Source organism: Alosa alosa, chromosome 19 (assembly GCF_017589495.1).
Source record: "Alosa alosa isolate M-15738 ecotype Scorff River chromosome 19, AALO_Geno_1.1, whole genome shotgun sequence".
NCBI classification, from domain to species: Eukaryota; Metazoa; Chordata; class Actinopteri; order Clupeiformes; family Clupeidae; genus Alosa; species Alosa alosa.
This window is the reverse complement of record NC_063207.1, coordinates 30838265-30857483: the sequence shown is the minus strand read 5'-3', so window position 1 is coordinate 30857483 and position 19219 is coordinate 30838265. Positions and strand designations below refer to the sequence as shown.

Below are 19219 nucleotides of genomic sequence, written 5' to 3'. Positions count from 1 at the left end.
GGGGATAGGCGATAGGTTGGTCAGAGTCGTCCCTGGACAAAGCAGACGTCTGCCCTGGATAGCCGCGCTTCCTTTTTATGGAGCACAGCTGCCAATTACCCACTTACGAAGTAGGTGGGGCAGGAGCGAGACACAACAAAGCCTATCACAATGCTCCAGGTAAGGACTCGTCCGGCTACAATCGCACTAATTTGTTTGGACACTATTTTTTCTAGTATTTTCGAGTGAGTTATTTATGATCTGGAGCAAAGCATTATCCATGAAAGGGAGAGCAGTTTTCAGAAGATGAGTAGGGATAGAATCTAGTAGACTAGTTGTAGATTTTGATGAGGAAATTGTGGAAGTGAGGTCTAATATGTCGATAGGTGTAAATGAATTCAAAGTTGTCCGTCTCATCTGTGATTCAATTATGTTTTCGCTACCGTTCAGCAATGGAGTATGAATATTTGGTGAGACTGATTGGTTATTAATCTTATCTCTAATTGTTTCAATTTTGTCATTGAAAAAATCTTTACAGTCATTACTGTTTAGGCATATAGGGATAGATTCGGTTACTTCAGTGTGGCTCTTCGTCAGGCGGGAAATTGTGGTAAAGAGAAATTTTGTATTATTTTTGTTTTCTTCGATCAGCAAGGAATAGTAAGTTGACTTAGCCTCGTTGAGTGCTTTTTTGTAGGTGATAAGGCTATCTTTCCATGCTTGGCGGAAGACTTCCAATTTAGTAGTACGCCATTTTTGTTCATGTTTGCGCGCTGCTTGTTTGAGTGTGGTGTACCATGGAGCACGCCTTATTTGTTTCCTTACTCTCTTTTTTAGTGGTGCTACTGAATCAAGGGTTGAGCGTAATGAGTACATCACATTATCAGTTAACAAGTCAACCTCGGTTGGATTAAGGAAAGGGCCTTCTGAAACCACATGGGTCCGGAAGGGGGCAAACGTAAGCGAGATTTTTTTCTAGAAAGTCTGCATTCGTTTTTTCAGACAGGCTGCGGCTGTAGTATTCAGCTAAATTGGGTACTGCATTTTGTAATGTCATTGTAAAAGTAATTAGATGGTGGTCAGTTAAGGTCGGGTGTTGTGGCAGAACTGTTAACTGCTCTATGCTTATGCCGTATGACAAGACTAGATCAATAGTATGGTTATCTCGGTGTGTGGGTGAATTAACATTTTGACAGAACCCAACATGTTCAATTAGGGATTGAAATGCAATTGTGAGACAATCATTCACATTATCCATATGAATATTGAAAATCACCCAATATAAGTATTTTTTCCGTTTGGATGGTTAAAGTGGAAAGGAAATCAGAAAATTCTTCTAAGAATTCAGTGTAGGGGCCAGGGGGTCTGTACAATGTGACCACAGTTACAGGCTTATTAGTTTTCCAATCTGGGGGTAAAAAAATTAGGACTAGAACTTCAAAAGATTTAAACTTGTGTGTAAGCTTGGGAGATGTGAGAAGACTAGATTGATACTAGATTCTACTCCCCCTCCCCTGCCAGTGTGGCGTGGTACATGATAATTAAGATGAGAGGGAGGTGTAGACTCATTTAATGGAAGGTATTCGTCTGGTTTAAGCCAGGTTTCAGTAAAGCACATAACATCTATATGATTGTCTGTAATAATTTCATTAACCAAGGCAGTTTTATTCGACAGTGATCGAATATTGAGTAAAGCAAATGTAAGTTGCGTTTGTGGAGGAATTTGCTTAGCCGAAGAAGTTTTTATCGTAATAAGATTGCTGCGAATAATTCCCCTCGTGGGTCGAATAAGAATTGACAGTCTTGGTAAAGACACCCTCTCTATTTGGCTATGTATGCCCTGTATATCCTGTATATCTGGGTGGCTGTTAGGACGGCAGCGATCTGTGTAAGACATTATCTCTGCTTCCTGGACCTCTGCATCCATAGTCCACACATTACCCACGACAATGCCCAAAACCTGAGTGCATATACATTTAAAATTCACATTGTTATACATATCCATGTACACATATATCACTTCCAAGGTTCACATTCTCAACAATTTTCAAATTCAAGACATAATGTAAGAGTAGGTTCCACTTCAATAATAAACTCATCTACCAAAGTGTAAAAGTCCAATGTGCAAATATTACTTAAATTACATCCAGAGTCTGTACATTATCAACAACAATGTCCATGTGTAGTTCAATTCTAGTCCCATGCTCACATCCCATACCAATATTCATATATCCAAGGTTCACATATCATTAGTAACTCCAATATCAATATTAATCCAATATCAATCAGTAGGGCCTACACTCATACATGTCAGGTTCATATATCATAAATACCAGTGTGCAAGTATGCATTGTGCAAATAGGCTACCATAAGATTTTCACAAAAATACACTTAAATCTTGTAATCACTTTTATTTATATAGTGCATTTTTGCACCAAAACGCTCTACATACAAGACAGACAGGACAAAAGATGCCGGACGGAGCGGTGTAGTCGCCAGCATACCCATGACACCAAGCAGGGGCGTTGCCAAATTGAGCTCAGCCCGGGTAGCCAAAATTTTTTTATTTAACTTTTTTATTTCGTTGTGCATTCTATCCCTCGTAGCCTGTTAGAACAAGGAATCCCGAACACTAAACTGACAAGGAGAAGCAGAACGGGCGGGGCAGGGCTGGGGGTGGATGGAGAGCGGCAGAGTCGCTTCGCGGTCTGGTCAGAGATCAGTGGATCTGTGCTCTCAACTAACATTACTGCTGTCAACTCACTGGGTGGTTCAGCATCATAGGTTGCAGTACGTTGAGAAAGCAGACGTGACATGGCCAGCAAAAAACAATTGAAACTGTTTGGCTTTTTCAAACGAAAGGCGAAGGGTAAGAATTCATGTTTGCAAACTGAAATATAAGCTTAGTCCTGTCCGACCAACTCCATAAAGGCCAGCTATTAGTGTTGTTTACCTATCCTATCGCTAGCTGGCTAGCAAGCTATCATTAGTAAACACTAAGCAGGAGTCAAAATTAACTTTTTGAAATGTGAATATCTACCATTCACTATCTTGAATATCTTCACTGACAAATGAAGTGGCAAAATTCACCCACCATTCAATAGGTTTTGAGCCCTGCTAGTAGGCTAAGCAAGCATTAGGCAACTGCAAGGCATCTGGTCAGGTTAATTAGCACGACACATTTCAGTGCTCGTTTTGAGAGAGAGAGAGAGAGAGAGAGAGATTTATTACACTAAGCTCTAAATAACTAAATTTAGCCAGAAGGGCTAAATGCTTTCCCCCCGTTGTTGAACATTTGTACTGATGTTCTGAGGAGCAGACGAGGATGTTACAATCTCTAACACTATAGCAAAAAATTGCAGGTTTGATACACAGCAGGCCTGCAATGTAGGATTTTTTTCGTAAGGGAGATGTTTTAACAGTGACAAACTATAAACCATTAAATATCTAGAGGGGGCTGAGACAGCTTTCATTCACCCTGTAATGAGCCATTTAACCATCAAAGTGATTACAAAGCTGATGACATTAACATAAAACAGCATTAAAAAACCCAAGTTTCATGGGAATGAACATGTTCCATGGGAATGTGTTTAAATGTCCACTAAAATGTATGCAAATGCCCTATGCATAAGCAAAGCATTTGTAATTAGAGCTTGAACATTGCAATCTCAAAAGATATTTGTATCCTGCAATGTAGTATGTTTTTGTTGGTTTGCCACACACTGATCTGATTCCATGATTTTGTAGAGGGTAGCTGTTCTCTCTTTCTCTCTCTTTCTCTGTGTGTGCAATCCCATTTTAACATCAAGCATTTTACTGTCTTTTTGGTAGATCTCTGGCATAGATCAAACAACATAAGAGCAGTCAGATGATGGAGAGAGAAGGGAGATCAACAGAAGGAGGTGCAGAACATTTGCTTAATGATACATTACATGCAACCTCACACTTAAACGTGTATGTACCTAGTAATTCAATAATAAATACTTTGGGCAGTCTAATGTAGTCTGTTGTCTACTATAATAACACATTTTATGTACTGTATATATAAAAAAAATCCTCAGCTAATCTTTACATTTACATCCGGTCCAGCCGGGCTAAGCCCAGGTTGTCCTGAAAGTCTAGAAACGCCCCTGACACCAAGACATACAAGACAGACAACAAACAAATTAACAAATAATAAAAACAAAAAAGAAAAACACATTTTTAAAGAAAATTTAAGTTCAATTTAATTCATGTTAAATTAGTCCAATTGGTTGCATCTAACCGGCTGACAAATGTCCAAGGGCAAAGATGACTTGCGTGAGACTGACCAACCTGGAGGATTTACTGTAGTCTGGAGAGCACTGGAAGCACAGAACAGTCTGAAGCCATGGGCGATCTTACTGATCAGCAGCTCATTTTTGGATTTTGACAGTGACAGTTTGTTGTTTCATCGATCGTGACCCAAGGCTCAAGGTAGGCTAGTTATGGCAAGCTCTTCAGCCCAATGGAATAATGTTAACTTGACGTTAACATTAAGGTTATCAGCCGACTTGTAAGCCGAAAAAAAGGACTAAGAATAACACAAAAACTATCGAAAATTAACGTAAATAAAGAGTAAATACATTACATAAAACCAAACAAAATCAGGAAGCAAGATGGAGCGGCGTGTCTCACCTGTGTGTCTCGTCTCACCTTTTCAACTTACCTTGTTGAAAGCCTTAAATACATGTATCTCACCACAGCAAGCTCATAGCTCTACATGCATTTCATGTGTGTGTAAGGCAGACGGTCCTGAATCGGGCAATATAATTGCCATGTTGGAGGGATACTCTGGGGCTGAGCAATTTACAGAAATATGTGGTGTGTGATTTATGGAAATAAATGCCATTTTTTATTTAGTGATGAAAAATGACCTTTCTGCGCTCCATATCTGTGACACGAACTGATCTGACCTGACTTGACCCGAGGTTGCATGTTAGCCTGTGTGCCTATGGTGTATGCACTCATAATGATTCTCAACTTTTTACTGCATTGCTATGAACAAAGTAAAGGCAAAAAAGGTGCCATGTTAAGTCAAGTTTTGCCATGTTAACCTGTGGAGACTGAAGGCCTGTGGGTCATGAGGGGCACTTATTTGGATGTGTGGTGCCCTAACCCACGTAAAGACACAGTGAAATAGCATGTTACACTATAGAAACATGATATAATTGGGAACACATATTGTTCTAACTATAAAAAATGGCATATTGCATGATATTTCCATAACCGCGAGATACACGCTTCACGATGACGGTAAGAAGTTGTTAACAGACGTTCACCAAGATGTATAGCCCATCAACAATCTATTTAAAATAACACCTATTTGAAGTACCATTCATGATATGTTGTCAAATATTGAAGTTGTGGGAAGTACTTAGCTTAAATGGTATGTTTCTTTCGTCCCGCATGCCTGTTCCATTCATTCTGGCCAGGAGAGTCGAATAAAACAAAACGCACATTTGACTTCTGCTTAAATAACTCATGAACGGTTTTGTTCAGAGCTGAAATTCCAACTGTATTTGACAGAGGACAGATATAGGTTGCTAGTGACAAAATATTAGCTTTCAGTGTGGTACGATGTCTTTAATGATATTTAATTGAAAAGTCCCGGTTCTCCCCCTATGTAATAGACGTGCAGGGTGCTAAAGCTTGTCAGGCATAGCAACAGTAACTAAGGAGGGCGGGACTTACCGAAGGGTGAATTAAATAAATGCAAGCCTCAGGGACAAAGACAAAGTGCAGCAAGTAAGGCAGGACATCACCAACAGTTTGGAAAACATCAACAAGACCCTACTGCCAGGGAAGCTCAAGCTCCGGTGCCTGCAATTTGGACTGCTCCCTCGAGTAATGTGGCCACTCATTATCTACAAGCTCCCAATAATAACCGTGTCGGTAACACTCCATAATAAGGTGCCATAATAAATAGCAAACTAGTAATTACTCAACCCTTTGTTAATATTTGTTCATTGTTACTAACATATCTATTTGGCACAAGTTAGTAGTTTTTTCATCATTAATTAAATATTAGTTGTTTGCATAAAATCTGTATGGTAATGTTTTAGCAAATGTATTAACTAATATTGTATTAATATGTGTTAATAGTTAACTAAATGTCTTTTTGGCACTAATTACGTTATTTCTTACATCATTTAAATGTTGAATGTTTATTTACAAACTATATGTTAATAGAAAAGTTAATGAATGCTCATTATTTAACTAATTATTAACTGTGCTTCTGCCTATCTCAATATGAACCACTCCCCATAGGACCCTTACAATAGATAGATAGATACTTTATTGATCCCCAAGGGGAAATTCAAGAAAAAAACACTGAGCTACCTTGACATGCTGCCACTCTTGTCGGCGCCGGAAAAGCTTGCAATAAAGTTGGTTAAGCTTAATTAACATATTAGTAGTATATAGCTATAAGCGTGGGGCCCCTTATAATAAAGTTGGTTAAGCTTAATTAATATATTAGTAATATATAACTATCAGTATGGGGGACCCTTATAATAAAGTTGGCTAAGCTTAATTAATATATTAGTAGTGTATAGCTATCAGTGTGGAGCCCCTTAAAATAAAGTTGGTTAAGCTTAATTAAGGTATGCGGTCAGCTCTAGGCTTGACTCAGGGAAGAGGACGTCCTCTGCCTTGCATAGTCCCGTGGGCTGCGTCACTTAAACTACTACTAGGCAACTCTCATGATTGGGCATGGGACACAAGCTCACCCTGTTCACTCTGTAGCTGGCCACCTTTGATGAGGGTGTCTAGTGTTGAAAGGCCGAAACACCCGCTGATTCAAAGGTACACTACTGATGATGTGTCCCGAAATTTAACATCTTTCCCATGTCTGAGATACAGCTTTCACGCCACTCTCAACATCAAGGCAAACCTCATGTGCATTCCATACATTGGCACAAATGGACAGTTTTACCATCACGTCCCGTGTTACATGATCCTAAGGCCATTGACACAATAGTGAAAGCTGAGAATCGAACCCCCTACTTTTCAGGCTACTGCATGCTAGTCCAGCTCTATGGAAAGCCGATTGAGCATTTATTCTGATATATTGATATCAGGCATAATTGTCATGTACATGTAAGCCATTTTTGTCAACTAGTTAACTAGTGAGCCATGTTTGTGTGAACTAGTTAACTAGTGAGGGCCAAAATATGCACACTATTTAACTAGTGGGAGCCAAAAGGCTCACTAGTTAACTAGTCAACACATTTTAGCTTCACTAGTAACTAGTGAGAGCCAGAAATGTCTACTAGTTAACTAGTAAAGGCCAAAATGCATACCAGTCAGCTAGTTGAAGGCTTTTGGGTCTCACTAGTTAACTATTGACAGCCAAAAATGTGCACATGTTTACTAGTGAAGGCAAAACACATCACTAGTTAACTAGTTGCAGTAGGTCAATGTCACTAGTTAACTAGTGAACCATAAATGGCTTACTAGCTAGCTAGGTGATGGCAGTAGGCTCACTAGTTAACTAGTTGATGCATCATTTGTCCAAACTAGTTAACTAGTGAGGTCATAAATGTATACTAGTAAACTAGTTCAAGACAAAATTCACACTAGTCAACTAGTGGCGCAGAATTCAAATTAGGAGGCGGAGAATTCTGGAAATTGAGGCTTTCTATTGGCTCCCTATGTCCAAATAGAACATGACAACCAATCACAGTACAGAATTTCACGAAATCCCACCCACAACATTTGCATGTGGCACACAAGTTAACATGCTGGCCAAAAGTACTCTAGCTAGTAAACTAGTGGCTTCAGTGTGACACTTACATGTAAACTAGTGAAGGCAGAACTGCTCACTAGTTAACTAGTGAAGACACAAATGCCCACTAGTTAACTAGTGAGGTCTAAAAAGTGTCACTAGTTTACTAGTGTGCACCAAAACACCCACTAGTGAACTAGTGATGGCAATTTCCATTCAACTAGTTAACTAGTGAGGTGCAAAAAGTGTCACTAGTTTACTAGTGTGCCCCAAAATGCCCACTAGTTAACTAGTGAAGGCCGTTTTAGCCCCACTAGTTAACTAGTGAGATGCCAAAATGGTCACTTGTTAACATGTAAAGGCCAAAATACCCACTAGTTTACTAGTGAGGGTGTTGTGGGCCTTACTAGTTAACTAGTGGCATGCATATTTTGTTCACTAGTTAACTAGTTACACCTAAAAACACAAACAAGCTGACCGTTTTTGTCCACTAGTTAACTAGTGGAACAATTTAAGTCTCACTAGTTTGCATGTGTGGCAGTGAAGCAGCTCACTAGTTAACTAGTGTGCACAAGACACACACTAGTGGCTGTTTTTGGAGCTATCTAGTTCACTAGTCATGCAAAAGGTACTCTTACTAGTTAACTAATGACAAATTGGCCTTCACTAGTTAACTTCACTAGCTTATAGAGGGCATTTTGAGCCTTACATGTTAGCTAGTGAGGACAAAACACTGTCCATAATGAACTAGCAGGAGAAAAATGCCCCTCACACTAGTAAACTAGTGGAATTTGAATAAATACACAAACGGCTGGCATTTTGTGCAACTAGTTAACTAGTGGGACGTAACATTGGCCACTAGTTAACTAGTGCGCAATGTCGCACTTGCATGCAAATGAAGGCGGAACAAGGAAAAACCTAGAAAACATGGCTGACTTCGTCCAGGCTGTTCTAAGAGCAAACTTTTATAAACTAAGATCGTTTGAGCATAAAAATATGTTTTGATAACATGTCTAGTGACAAAGTTGTGGTGTATTGCTGTAATCTTCGTTCAGTTAATGTCTACAATCTTTAGTTTTTCAGTTATTAGTCTGAAAATCGCATAAAACTGGAGGCATTTGTATATGGTTGCCTAGCAACAAAACATTTCAGTAACATGAATATTGATGATAGCATTGCTGATGTGGCAAGACTAGCTCAAGTGGTTAAGCAGCAGGACATTATGTGGGAGATCAGGGTTCAATTCCTTAGAAGTGCATGAATTTTTTTTTGATCTTTGAGCTTTTAATTACTTTTGAAACCATGAGCAGTTAATGTGTACAATCTTTTGTTTTTCAGTTATTAATCAGAAAAGCGTGACTGGATACATTTATGTCTGTGGTTGCCTAGCAACAATAAACAAAGAATAATAGGCTATTAAAATCGATCCGTTGAATCTTTGGTGTGGATCACTAAGAGCTCACTTGTTAAAGCATGGGGTTTCCCTGTTATTATTAAAAAACATTTTGACAGAATATGAGAGACTGCATACTGCAGGCTCTGCTTTACTATCTATATTGAAGTACCGTTGCAGAGCAGTGTGTCACTTTAGCCACTAGGGGCACCCATCAGGACCTGATTGCGAGGCTATGAACAGTAAATTTACATTTAGACTGGGTGGGATTCTTACATAATACCCAATAGGAGTCTTCTACCCACCCTCTCATTAGAATTTGCATAATAGCCGTTTCAGGCACTAGTTAACTAGTGAGCTGATTCACTGCCACACATGCAAACTAGTGAGACTTCAATTGTTCCACTAGTTAACTAGTGGACAAAAACAGACAGCTTGTTTCTCTTTTTAGGTGTAACTAGTTAACTAGTGAACAAAATATACATGCCACTAGTTAACTAGTAAGGCCCACAACACCCTCACTAGTAAACTAGTGGGTATTTTGGTTTTTACATGTTAACCTGTGACCATTTTGGCATCTCACTAGTTAACTAGTGGGGCTGAAATGGCCTTCACTAGTTAACTAGTGGGCATTTTGGGGCACACTAGTCAACTAGTGACACTTTTTGCACCTCACTAGTTAACTAGTCAAATGGAAATTGCCATCACTAGTTCACTAGTAAGTGCTTTGGTGCACACTAGTTAACTAGTGACATTGACCTACTCCAACTAGTTAACTAGTGAGGAGTTTTGCCTTCAGTAGTAAACATGTGCACATTTCTGGCTGTCACTAGTTAACTAGTGAGACCCAAAAGCCTTCAACTAGCTGACTGGTATGCATTTTGGCTTTACTAGTTAACTAGTGGACATTTCTGGCTCTCACTAGTTAACTAGTGAAACTAATGTGTTCACTAGTTAACTAGTGGGCATTTATGCTGTCACTAGTTAACTAGTGTGCACAAACATGGCTCACTAGTTAACTAGTTGACAAAAATGGCTTGAATGTTGGCCTGATATCAAAATATCAGAATAAATGCTCAAGGGGCTGGTTAACAAGTGGGAATTTGACATTCAGTAGTCATCTAGTAAACATTTTTGTACCTTACTAGTTGACTAGTAAAATATAGAAGTCTTTAAACTAGTTAACTAGTGCACATTTCAGTGTCCACTAGTTAACTAGTGAACATGCTGAGCATTACTAGTTAACTAGTAAGGTATGAAACATATGAACTAGTTAACTAGAGAGAATTTGGGCCTTACTAGTTAACTAGTGAGCATTTTGTCTGTCACTAGTTAACTAGTTCACACAGAAATGGCTCACTAGTTAACTAATGGACAGAAATGGCTTGCATGTACATGACAATTATGCCTGATATCAAGATATCTGAATAAATGCTCAATCGGCTTGCCATACAGCTCCTTATCCACTACACTACCTTGGCCCGGATAGAAACACCTACAACCATGCAAGAGCTTCTCTTTTCTTCTACTACACACTGTTAAGCATTTATTAAACATCTGTATATGTAACTATTATTAAATGCTGTATTCGTTGTTTGTAAAGCATCATTCCTACATTAATTCTCATCTGTAAATCATGTTGACACACAGATAAAAATGGTTTGATCATAGTAAACACACATATCTATATTATATTTTTGAATTGACTGTTGTAATACCACTGGGCAGAGGTAGTGTAGTGGATAAGGAGCTGGGTTAGCATGCAGTAACCCATAAAGTTGTGGGTTGAAGTCCCAGCGTCCACCAATGTGGCCTTGCCCTTCAATTTCATTGACATGTGTAAGTCGCTTTGGGTAAAAGTGTCTGCTAAATTAATAAATGCAAATGTAAACTTTATAACTCATTTGTAAATGTGTTGCAAGGCATAACATGTCCTCACTTTAGATGAGCTCACAAAATATCATTAACTAATCACTTGTGACTCCTGAGTTAATCATGAATTATAATATTAGGAAGTAGAGTTCTCAACGGGTCGGGTCGGCCCGACAAACCCGACGGGACCCGCGGGTTCAGGCCGGGTTCGGGTCGAAAATATAAGCAAATGACTCGGGTCGGGTCGGACCTCGGGCTTAATCTTTTCCGTTCAGTGAAAAAAAAAACATTTATTAATCATGGCTGCTGTTCACCGTAAAGAAAGTCTGGCTGCTGCGTGCAACATGCATCGTGGAGAGGGGCGGGGGCAGACCTGACGCCGCTGCGTGCAGCCTTTAGCCTGGAGAAGAAGATGGAGTTGATGAAAAGTAAACTTGCCGCAGGTGAATTCACCGTCGCTAGCCTACTACAGGAGTGGGAAAATCAGAGGTCTGGAAAGTGTTTGGAGTGGTGCTGGATTCTGATGGAAATTCTACAGGTTATGTGCAATGCTCAAAATGCAAGGTGCTGATGAAATATGTGACCCTGCAAGGCGAAACCAGTCGCTTTGGTAAAATGTACAAAATTAAGTTATTGTGCTCACATTAACGGCCATAAACTACCCTTTCCTGTACAGTATATCGAGGGTATTGCAAAAAGTATCGCTAAGATAACCGTATCCAAAGTTGACATGGTTCTTCCGTCACGATATGCAGAAGAGGAGAAAATCACCGTTTTAAGTAAATTGTCACGCTAATGTGTTGAATCTTAACCTAAATAACGTCAGGGTTTAACAGTCAAAACGTATGTTTTACGTCGGGCCGTGGGCCGGGTTCGGGCAGATAATTCATGTTGATGTGTCGGGTTACATAGGGTTCAGCCTTTAAAAGCCACGGGCCGGGTGGGGTAGGGTTGTAATTTTCAGGCCGTTGAGAACTCTATTAGGAAGTGCTTTATAAAAGATGTATCCTCACCCTAACTAATCATCAGTGCATGTGTATGTAACAACTGTTAAATCATGGAAATATTACTTCATCAAAAACATATAATTGCATCATTTATTAAGTATTAACAATAATGTATAAGGGTAGATGACAAATAGCAGAATTCAGACTGTCCATGTGTCACACACTTATAAAAAATGGCAATTGTTAAGAATTGATATGGAAATGTTGTAGGTCTGGTAGGTTCAAGTTCTGTCATATTAAATTTATTGGATTTTTATTTCACTTTTGACTTAAAATAATCATCCAAACATAAAAAATGTCATATGGTGTGACTGTCCACCATGTGTGCGAACTTCCTAAAAAGAGTGTATATCCATAAAAGTATAATTACTTTAAAAGTTTTACCATGCATATAAAATAATTGGATGTTTTTACAACCACAGAAAGTTTTGATGTTTATGCATGCTGTCCAACTAAGTTATAATCAAATATATTTTGTCCATAAAATGGTTGTCATATAGCGTGACACTATATAGTATATTTTGACCGGGCATTCATTTGGACATTATTATTGGGAAGAGGACCCTGCTTAATCAGGAAGTAACAATAGAATGTCAGGAGTAATTGGCATGGTCAAGAGGCGAGTTCTGCTTTTTGGATTTTTATATAAAAAGTTTTGAATTGGACATCATCAATCGTGGCCAAATTTTAGTGTCTTATGGTGTGACATCATTTGCCTAAAAAGTAGCTATTTTTCCACAAATATTCTTCATGAATTCTTAAAAAGCACTGCTGCCATGTGGTCAGTTGCATGCTAAATAATAGTTAGCTGTATTTAACTGTCTAGAAAATGAGCTTAACTGTCAAAATGTCATATAGTGTGACGCTGCATCATATGGTGTGACAGCTTTTTTCAAGTCACACTATATGACATTTCTGTCACACCCTATGACCAAATTGCATTTTTACATAAAAGTTCTTGTAAAAACATTATTTAAATTCAGATATTATATGTTTTTGTTAAATCTGTGATAATTGGGAAAAAATGTATCTGTACAATTCATATTTCTCATACTTTTTTCTTTTATGTTACCATGCCATGTAAGTTTAAAAAATAAATACTAAACTTTCATCTATTTTGCTGTTACACGCATACACCATTCATACAGTGACTTCAAAATTCATTGTTAATGATTTTATTGTCATTAAAAACCCTGTTTTGCTCTGACACATGGTGGAGTGGTGCAGTTCATCATATGGCGTGACACCATGTCATTTGGTGTGACATTAAATAATGTCACAAAAAAGACTTTATAATTGAAAAATCATTAAAACATCAATAGCACACAAAGGAAATGGTATCTGCAAGAACCTCAAGAATTTTGAGTGAGTTCTTACAAGAAATATTAGAATTAAGCTAAAATATCTGGTTACACTTAGGAGCATTCTCCACCTTGACAAAATAACTTGTTAAATTTTAGGTTTTTCTTCTAAATATTCACAAGGAAATGTTGCATATCAAAGCAAACGACAATTTTAGGCATTAAAATGTACAGTGACATAAATTAAATACAGCAAAACACATATAAACACTTTTTTAGGGATGATATTTGAAAAAATTCCTTTTTTTCAGTATCTCATTTTTTATTTTATTTCAAACAAATCATATTTTGAACAAATGCTTAATGATGAACAAACCATATGACATTTTGATGGGACTAACATGAAATGTATAAATATAGGATCCGGCCCTTGTAAAATTTCCGAAACAATGAAATGTATAGTAGGCCTGTTTCCTTTGCAAACAATGTAAGAGGCCTACCTGCAAACAATGTAAGAGAGGCCTCTGACTGCATCAGTGCTCAAAGTATTCTAAAAATGTATCAATTCATTGTTAATAACTAACTAACTTCTATTCAAGTCATAATTCTGGAACTTTCTGGTATAATTATTTATATTTATATTTGATTCTCGTTCAAATGTTCATACAGAGTTCACAAAGTTCTCATCAGGTGAGTGAAAGTTAGAATGGTGGTCATTTCAGATGTTTCTGCCACCACTTCATAAAACTCATAGTTTGAGAACTTTAAATTATTTGTAGGATATTGCTTGTTCACAATTTGAGCTGTGTACATGCAAAGTTCAGAGTTCAAAATATACTTTTGGGACTCCCTGCTTATAGTTTTGAGAATGCTATTATTAGTATTATTTCATTTGAGCTACATTTTACACTGATATGGCATGATGGCAATATAAACACAGATAACAATGGTATTAAATTGCAATAGCCTATAGATTAAATGTAATGGAATATTCAACTAAGGTAGACTGCCTTTGTTCACAGCGCTAAGCTATTTATGGTTACTGATATACTCCAAGTCTCTGGCCCTCTCTTAGAGCCAGGCATAGTGAGCTGGCCCTCGGAAGAAAAAGTTTGGGGACCACTGCCCTACGAGAACCTTAAATAATGACTTCTGGCGAGTTTTAGGTTAAAAAACATTAATCCTTTGAGATCTAGACAGTGTAATTTATCATTGTAAGGACCATCTACAGTATACATGCTATATCTTGTTTTTATTATATTTTTCAAGACAGCCAGGATTTTTTACCCATCTAGAAAATACAATAATACTTGCATAATATTTCTTATGTCAGCCTTTATATCAAGGAAAAATAATTTGTGTTTTTGCACCAGGAAGCATGCCAGTAGAAATAACTAGTCATTTTTAGGTGGGATTGTCTGGAATCTAGTAATATAAGAATCATGATGGTGGGATATTCTACGGCTTAGCAATTTACAAGAATATTATGTAGAGTGACATAAATATGTCATCCATTAGGCTATGAATAGCTTTATTCACTTAAGTCTTGTCACTGAACCATTGGATGAATAATGTGCCTAATACTCAATTTTTCAATTTAAATTGAATTTCACTTATAGAGCGCCAAAACATTAGGCCTACACATGTCTCATGGCGCTTTACAGAGTGTTAAAACATTCAGGGAGAGCCCATGAGTACCATGAGGGCGAGGAAAAACTCCCTACAATTGGAGATACATATAGGAAGAAATCTCGAGCAGATCCACGACTCAAGGGCCTGACCCATCTGCCTAGAGTCAGTTACAGGGCAGTAAGATAATAATAATAACTAGATTTGCGCAGATAGACTGCAAGAGTGGGTTTGATCAGAGGCATGGAACTCGGCCTCATCCAAGGATTCCAACGGTACCTCATTTATGAAAATCGGGCACACGGATCAAAAGTTATCTGCATTAACGCAACATCCAATAAGCTAAAACGCATAAATAACATGGTTGCTATGCTGGTTGCTATGGTGGTCGTTAGGTTGACATTACAGGGGTGGTTTCTAGGTTGTTGCTAGGGTAATTAGTTAGTTGCTAGTAAGCCATCTTAAGCTGACTGCATAAAGTGATTATTTTAAGAGATCCATTTTCAAACCAGAACTGTGTATAGGTCATGGTTAAAAACGTATCAGAAGCTCAGAAATAATCACGTAATGCAGCCAGTTTAAGATTTTTTAAAAAGTCAGATTTTTAAAGGCAATCAAATTTCTGCTGACTCTCTTCTGGCTGCGGTTAAAGGCCAGCGCCTCCTGAGAGACCTGAAGGGTCAGTTCTGAGGTTGTTGGCTGCTGGAACCGAAAAATGGAATGCATTTTCTTAAAAGACAATGTGACTGAATGTGACTGAAGTGCGGGCAAAGTTTGCACAGAAATGTATGATTTTTCCCACCCTCATCGACCTTGTCATAAAACTTGTTTAAATGATCACACGACGCCTCCTTGCTGCTTTGTCGTCTACATCAGTCTTTCTCAAACTTCTTTGACCTGAGGCCCAGTCAAGGCATACTTTGGGGTCATAGGGCCCACCTACATGAACCCACCCCCCCATCAAATTGTAATGATATCACAATTATTATATTTTTTTTACTATATTGCTATACATGCACTTCAAAACAGTCAATGTTTAAAGTGCTAAGATTGTTCACAAAAGTTTGTGAAAGCATGCACATCAGAGTACTGCTTTACTAATATAATATAATATAACTAAAATATAATTAGGCCTACACTAGTTTCATTGTTTTTGCATTGTTGCATGATGCTTGCATGAGAAATACTTCTCAAAACAACAGCAATTATATGGGTGCCGTTGTTTTGGGATGTTTCCCTCAGGCAAGCATCATACACTGATAGAGTATATATATATATATGCTATTTAATTACATTTCATTTGAATGCCTGAATGTAAGAATTCAGGAAACACAATACCAGCTTTTAACATTTCTGTTGTACTAGTTTATGTAAATCGCACAACACATGAACTGTACACAATAATACTGTGCCCATTCATTAACATATATTAAACATCAGGCGTCTTGTTTACACATTTAAACCATATTTGCACTTCGAATTTCGACTCCAAAGTCTAAGGAAGATAACCAGGTAGTCTTTTCAAAGATTACGTTGATTTCATGACAACGCCAGCCCTCAGAAAAGCAGTAACTATTAATTCATTCACTTCCTTTTTTGTAGCTCGCAAAATCGCGGTTGTTCTGTTTACACATTAAAACCATATTTACACTTCGAATTTCGCCTCCAAATTGTAGAAACTACATCTACTAAGTCTAAGGAAGATAACCATGTAGTCTGTTCAAAGATTACGTCGATTTTATGAGAACGCCAGCTCTCAGAAAAGCAGTAACTATTCATTCATTCACTTTCTTTTTTCTAGCTCGCAAAATCGCGGTTGTTCTGTTTACACATTAAAACCATTTTACACTTCGAATTTCGCCTCCAAATTGTAGTAACTACATCTACGAAGTCTAAGGAAGATAACCATGTAGTCTGTTCAAAGATGAGATACATTTTGACAGAACTACAGACCTCGTAAAAGTAGTACCTAAAATGACTCCATTCACTTCATTGCAAAATCGCGGTTGGTCTGTTTACACATTAAAAAACCATACTAACAATTTACATTTCGACTCCACATCGGCTGTAACACCATACCAAGGGTCTTAAGAAGTGAGTCAATTTGGCTGATTACGTTAACGCATTTCCAGGGCTTGTCAGCTCAAAAAAAAGCAGTGGCTATTGCTAACGCATTCATTTCCAATGCCTAGAATGTTAGCTAACATTAATAGGTTGCATATGACAACAGCAAATAGCTAACGTTTACGTTAGCCTAACTTACTTATTGTTGACGTTGACCGGACACGTTCATAAGTTAGGCCATAGACTGATAAGGACGTCCATCAAACTAAAACGGTTCGTTCTTCGATGTCTTCAAATTCGTTCGAATTCCGTGTGTATCCTGTGTATCTTTTGTGCTGCTATCCTGTTGGCTTCTTCCCTGCTGTTCCGGCAACAAGGTTTCACGCGAGATTTACGCCACATCCCAGAGAGTTGTGTTTTCCCAAGATGGCGCCCGTCTGTATATGTGAACGAGACGTGAACGGTACTGTTTTTCTTTTTAATAAACTGCCTGTAGACTTACACAGTTCTCAATGCTTCGGTTTACATGTAGATACCCTCATTATGCTACGGTGTAAGTGTGTTGCTATTTGGAGCCTTGGCAGCGTTTTATTTTTAGTCTAATCACAGCACAGCACCCAGAATGCATTGCAACACACCGTCATGAAGGGACTCAGAACCCATAATAGTTTAACGTTTTCTGTAAGCTCCACAGATAGATCGTGGCAAGACAATTGAATTGATTGTGGACTTCTTGCCTGGCAATGATGAGTAACTTAACTTGAAAAGTTGTGTGGATGTGCATTATGTCTGTATGAATGTGTGTGTCTCAATGTTGTTATATATATAAATGTGTACATGACTAAGTTTGAATCGAGCTAGCTAGGCATTGAACTGGGCTGAATGAATTGGAAAAATACTTCTTTTTTTTTAATGACTTATATGAACATGGTTTGGCTTTAAAAAAAGATTAGACATCTTTTTTTACATGACCTTTACACTTGGTGCTGGCAAGGCATTGAACTGGGCTTCATTAAAGGATTCCAACGGTACCTCATTCATGAAAATCGGACATATGGGTCAAAAGTTACATGCACACACCTTCATATACACAGACAGCCCAGCCCATTAGAGCTCTGCCAGATGGCTCAGAACTCTGCCAGGTGCAAGCTTAAACAATTAGAGCTGTGATGTCACAATCGGAAATAGAATCCTTGAACATTCCGCCATTCATTTCAATGGGGCCCAAAAACGCCGAAAAACGTGAATACCGCGAAAACGACAAGGGCCAGCGACACGAAAGTAACAAGCAAGTTACACCGGTTCGGGCCTGAATTTTTGGAGTTCGAACTGCCTCGATAGCTCAAACGGTCTAGGAGCAGTAGTTCGTCCAAAAAGTGGGTGAAAAGGAATAATAAATAAGAAAACTTAAGGCGAGACACGGCAGGTGAAAACATCGTTTTTTCATGCACTGGTCAATTTCGAGATTTTGAGCTAGTATGTTACCTTAGCATGTATTCTATCACACTACTACAACAAAATGTCCGATTTACACATTTAGGTGTTTATTTCATTATATTGTGTCTACTTTCGGCCTGTATATTTCTCCTAAATTCAGCAAAAGTTAGCATTCTAACCTTGCATGCACTCCACGCCGCCGTGGTCCAAAACATAACATGTGTACTACCGTTGGCAAGCTCTGTTTTTCCTGTATCACGCTATGTGATCCATATATGGACACTTCCTTTGTGTCAGTAACCAATCGCTTGAAAGTTCAAAGTTCAAAGTCTAGGCTGAGAACGGAATCTCATTGGCTGTCTTTCAAGGCTGTTTTCTCAAAATGAGTTTCCGCTCACACTCTGAGCTCAAAAACTCCACTTCAGAAGCACGTATATATACACCAAACTTTCTAGACTTATGCCTAACTATATGTCGAAGATTTCTACAGAGGGGTTTGTTGATATATTATTCCTAGCCTGACTTACATGACATTTTATGCCTAAAAACATGGAAAAAAAGCGATTTTTTTTTAGGGCTAGTGACATAATTTTCTGATTTACAGGATAACAAAAGTAGATATTCATAAATCCCTCTGTAAATGTTTTCCCCATCTAATATCTGAACACAATGAAAACATAATTTTGAACTTGGCTGTATCCAATGCTCAGGTTTTCGGTTTTAAAATGTATGCAAATTAGCGCATATTTAATTAGATAATGCCTAATTTGCATATGTAAACATTAAATTA

At 38.1% G+C, this 19219-nt stretch overlaps 1 protein-coding gene across 5 annotated transcripts in view; it reads right to left on the bottom strand.

Annotated features, from left to right (window-relative positions):
* qkia (QKI, KH domain containing, RNA binding a) overlaps positions 1 to 19219 on the bottom strand; it is a 207344-nt gene that overhangs the window by 78415 nt on the left and 109710 nt on the right. The gene's annotated exons all lie outside the window — the stretch shown is intronic.